General features: G+C 36.2%; 1 long non-coding RNA gene across 1 annotated transcript; it reads right to left on the bottom strand.

The window, feature by feature from the left end:
• Positions 1-2,407: 2,407 nt before the first annotated feature.
• On the bottom strand, positions 2,408-4,842 carry LOC109505504 (uncharacterized). The gene is made up of 2 exons (XR_002163936.3): positions 4,705-4,842; positions 2,408-2,553 (listed from the first exon to the last, which is right to left on the bottom strand). It is a non-coding gene; the product is annotated as an uncharacterized lncRNA (long non-coding RNA).
• Between the last annotated feature and the right edge of the window lie 586 nt (positions 4,843-5,428).

Below are 5,428 nucleotides of genomic sequence, written 5' to 3'. Positions count from 1 at the left end.
TTTGCAGAAAGGGTTACGAAGGGCATTATCACAAGGAATGCCTTTTTTTTTTTTAAACGTACACGACCAAACATCAAAAGATTTACTTGCATGCGTTGTTTTTTCATAAATAAAAATTTACTACCAAACATCAAAAGATTTATTTGCCTTTTAGACAAACAGGAATCTTTGAAACACATTTTGTGCAAGATAGGGTTAGACAAAGCAAAACTATTATGGCTGTTATATTTCACCCATTTGTTGTTGAGAGTATAAGAGAAATAGAAAATGAACAGGCAAATAAAGCAGATAATTTATTAAAGAAAAAAGGTGGACGTTACAGCAGAGTTCTTAGTGGTGTCTGTCTATAGGATTTTCTTACATGATTCTTTCAAGTTTCCTGTCTACTTTGACGCAAGTTCTCTGTTTTCTCACTCTTGAGGCTTCATCCAACCATTGTTGACACTGAGTTCTTGCAAATTACAGTGGTTTCCCATGCGGCCTCCACTGTATGGCTGCACGGTGATTGGTCCATGCATTTGCTGCTGCAATTTTATATTAATGATAACATACCAGCCATAGCTTTAGTGAAAAGCTATAATTGATTGCAATAACAGCATGGCTCTTTTGAGCTTTTTGAGGAACAATCCATAACTTAACAAATTGCCAGAAAAAGGGAAAAAATCCAACATGTTCATGAGAATAATAAAGAACCTAGAGATAGTGAGATGTTGTTTGATATGCCTCAGAAATAGGCTGATATATCACTCTTTTAAGCAGTAGATAATTTTATTTAATAATAAAATAAATGAGGGAATATATGGTCTACTTACTACTCTCCTTCAATTTGCGTCAATGGAATTTGATAAGTCCATATGTATCTGTTTAAACCAGGGAGGAGCTCTATACATGGACCTTCCAGTTAAAAGAACTTTACAATGCAATATTCATGGAAGTCACAGGGACAATCCTCTTACCAGGTGGCAAGAGAGGGTTGGTGCAACTCATAGATTTGTTGACAACCACTGCTGGTCGGTTGATTGTGGAGTTGCCAAGCCAGCGAATGTAGGGCTAATGAAACTTTTTCTGTGTTCAATTCACAGGTGTCCCAAAGCATGTTCATTGAATCAATCTATGGGAGCAAACAAGCTGTCACAACAATCAATTTACATCTAATGCTGAATCGAAAATTCAGCAAGAGATTTCAGCAATCAAGCGAACATTCCAAAGACATCCCAGATTTGCAGTTTATGAGAGCAAAATCAGCAGAGTTGGTGCAGATGGTCTGCCAGATTTGGACACATTAATGTCTGAAAGCAGCAGAAAAGATCTCCAAGGAGATGAACAAATGTATTCACAAAAACATATATCATTAAAGCATTTTTATTTCCACCAACCAATTCTCAGCTAAACATATAACTGATCTGCTATGTCTAACCAAACTAATTCTCAGCAAACAGCCAAACAACACATCGATCATGCTGGCAAAAGAAAGGTGATGATGAAAAAGGTCATCCCTGAAACAAGAACCAAAGTCCATGACATCAGTCATAGAATAGCAGGAAGCCTACAACGATAAATTAAAGGCTTATAACTGAAAAGGGTCCATAACAAAAGAATATTTCATTCCAAACAAAAGGAAAACCCATTAAAAATTCTTGATAAATATTACAAAGAAGATGAGCTGGAAAAAAAAAAGGGAAAAAAATAATCAATGCACATCCATGCCTCTTTTGCTATGCTCCCTGACCTCAAGCACTGGGAGGAGTTTTGGACTATCAGTCAACACTCCCCCAACTCTTCAGGTTTTCTTGCACAAAACCATCACTATAAACCGTATGCAATCACGATAGATTATATTAGAATGTAAACATGTTAGAAAATGAAAGGAAAATTGAAAGCATGTACACGGGTTCAGTGTAAGTTCATACTTTTCACCTTTTGTAGTTAGGTGGAGAACCATTTAGCCGTTCATGCATAACCCAATCTGGGTACAAGAACAACCAAATGACTAAGGATGCACAACCAAATTGTTATACAGAAAGCCAGGGGGCGTTCATGCATAATCCAATCAGTTATGCAGAAATGTACATGGCAACTCATGCACGACCTCCCTGGGGGTTGCACTGAGTTGCCTTCAACCAGTTGGGAGCAAGCACCTTTTTCTGTCAATAAAAAGGCAAAAATCAGGGGAACGAAAAAAAAAAAAAAGTTTAAGGATGAGAAGAATGCGAATAAGAATAGGAAAAAAGGACCAGAGGAGACCTACCAGGGCAATGCCCAAAAGGCATACCGGATCAAACTCTGGAACTCAAACAATAGTTGGTCTTTACGAATGTTGCAAAATGAACATCAAGATCACCATGAGCAGCCAAGGCTGCTGCTGCTTGCGAAGAAGAATAGGAAAAAAGGACCAGAGGAGACCTACCAGGGCAATGCCCAAAAGGCGTACCGGATCAAACTCTGGAACTCAAACAATAGTTGGTCTTTACGAATGTTGCAAAATGAACATCAAGATCACCATGAGCAGCCAAGGCTGCTGCTGCAGCAAGCATGAACATCTCCATCCAAAACCTGAACAACATGTAATCATCCATAGTCATTTTCTCTGATAGGCATGGTTGGAATGTACTCATCAATTTATCTTGTGTTTGTGAGCCTTTCCTCTATCCCCTTCAATTTATAATCAACTCGCATATGTTATTCAATGCACTTGTTCCAGAAGTACCCAAAGCCTTTTTAATTTGATTTGGTCCTATCTTAAATTAATCATTTTTTACAAAAATAGCTAGAGTTCATCCCCAAATGATTCCTATTAGATTTGATTCAAGTTTTCTTAAATTATCATTGACAAATATAGTGTTAGTTTCTCATTCTTGGAATTTGCATTAGACTTCACACTCCACCTAATGGTTGACCTTTGTTTTTATATGTCGTATCTTTTGTCTCCACCTTTGCGACTTATTTCATCATCGTCATTGGTAATCTGCCTTTAGATAATGTCCTTCAGGAGTATGGTGAAGAACCTCCATCTTAACTTCGACTCCTTATATTGTCTGACCATCTGGGAGTGTTGGATTTCTTGCCTGTTTATTGATAGTATCTAAAGCTCACCAATTTTTATAGATATCTAAAAATATCACAAAGGCCAATGCAGACCCAAGTTATGGTGGCGAGGAGGAAGACTTTGCGATCTTCCCTTACCATGACTTCACCACATGTTCCCATGCTAACAGCCTTTGCCCTACAAGCATGACATGTTTTGGATTTCTTGTTTATTTATCACAAGAAATTAAAAATATTTTATTATAGGTATTTGATTGCTTATTCTCACCTTCAGAAGATTTGATTTGTAGGACTACAATTTTGGGTTTTGGATTTAATTTAAATGTGTTTTTTACGGTCTAGATCGATATTTCTTTCCATTTTTCTGCCTCACTGCTTCATTTACACCTTTTACCCAATGCTGGAGTTGGAAAATCTACAGTATGATCATTGGGTAGATTAGTGAATCAGAGCATGGTCCTCTGCATGGTGGATGAAGCAATTCATGTACTAGAAGGAGACTGCTGGCTTCTATTATGCTAACAGGACTATGTTTTGCCATGTATGAACTACCTGAGCATATTTGCAACAACCAAGGAGCTGGAAGTGGAGGAGCATCATATTCCTACTTTGGCCAGTTGCAGCAGTGCCACCTTGCTGTCCTAACTACTTGGAATGTTTCCAACAAAAAAAAAAAAAAAAAGCAGAAGAAGAAGAAGAAGAAGAAGAAGAAGAAGAAGAAGAAGAGAATATAACTCATCTTTGATATGTGGTTCATGGTTGGAAAAAAAAAAAAAATCGAATCTATTTTGGCCCATGCCAGCAACATGAGTCAAAGGCTTAGAATACACTAGGGATGACTTTTAAGAAACAATGCCTATATTGCTTCCCTGTAGACCAGTTCTACAAATTCTCAAGGAATCTTTATTGTATATTATTTTTATCCAATTTCACAAGTTAGTTCCAAACTCCATTGGCTTCTCGATTCACCAGAGCTTATAAAAGGGAAATGTATTCAACAGGCTAGACTGTCTTCCAAATGCAATGCAGTGACCTCCACGTATCTGTTCCCCATGTTTCTAGTTTGCAGTTTGCACCTTCTTAATCTTGGATATTAGTGTAATATAGAGCACCAATGCCATATCGAAACTACATAATTTCTCACTTCCAGTCTTCTATCCAAGGCTAGCATTTTAATTAGCATCTATCACTTATAAAATTACCATATACTCAACAGCTATTCACAGACCAGATTGTATTCTACCTAGTGGTTGCAACATTGGGTTCATATGGAAAGATTGAAACTTATGATCAAAGAATTGTTACAGAAATCAGCATAAGTACATGATTCTCTCATAAAGAAAAAAGTACATAATTCTCATTTCATCTTCCCATATTTGATGTCAGCCAAATAACATGACAAGCTACCAAAGCAAAACATAATATGCATCATGAATTTTTTCAACGTTATATATTGCTTTCTCACTGACCAGCCTCACCAAAAAGAATCAATCCAAAGGAATGGTAAGATAAAAGGATGCAACAAAAATGAGATAAAAGAAATTGCGGTATCAAATCTCTGAACTTATGTCACAAAAATAAACTTCTGAAGCGTGACGGAATCCCTAAAAAGAGGTTTTTTTTGCCTCAAAAGAAAGCAAAGATGACGAAAATGTTGACCTTATACCGTCCAGAGGAAGATTTCTGTGGAGCTTCGGGGTGAGATCAAGTCCAGTGGATGGAGCCGACGGTGTGGTGGAAGGAGAAGGACTCGAGGACGGTGATAACTGCAGAAGGAGGCGTTCGTTTCTAGTCGTGTGAGTCCCAAGAAAACTAATGCCGGCAACGCAAACGCCGTTGTGAGCTTTAGTATTTCTGTGCGACTCCGGTGCGAGTTCAAGTTCAGGCTTTTGTGTTAATTGCGGCAACTCTTACCGATATCACGTGTATGATCAATTTGCCACAACCAAGATTTCAGATATTTGCGCTAATCTATGCTATCTTCTTTGCTGATATTTCCTTTGTTTTTAATTACAGCAATTTTAAAGTTTATTTTTTTACTGTAGAATGAAAATTCATATCTGGAGTTAAAGAACTCGCTGCTTCATGGAAAGAATCTTATCTTATTGGAGTATGTTTTTTGAAAAGCTAATACATAAATATATTATATTCAAAAAAATAATTTTCACATATTTGGTTGATAAACATATTTTTCGAAGTAATTTATGTTTATTTAAGAATTTATTTTTTTAAAAATTATGTAAAAATATTTTTTAGAAAAAAAAATATCTTGCACATGAAATGATTGATTCCGATCATGATTTTTATTTTTTATAAAAAATAAAAAATTTATTCTTATAAAAATATAATTTTTTCATCCTTCTATTTTAAAATTTTTAATTAA

The sequence above is a fragment of the Elaeis guineensis genome, chromosome 1 (assembly GCF_000442705.2).
Source record: "Elaeis guineensis isolate ETL-2024a chromosome 1, EG11, whole genome shotgun sequence".
Lineage (NCBI taxonomy): Eukaryota > Viridiplantae > Streptophyta > Magnoliopsida > Arecales > Arecaceae > Elaeis > Elaeis guineensis.
Note: the sequence above shows the minus strand (reverse complement) of the source record. Positions and strands in the feature narration are given on the sequence as shown.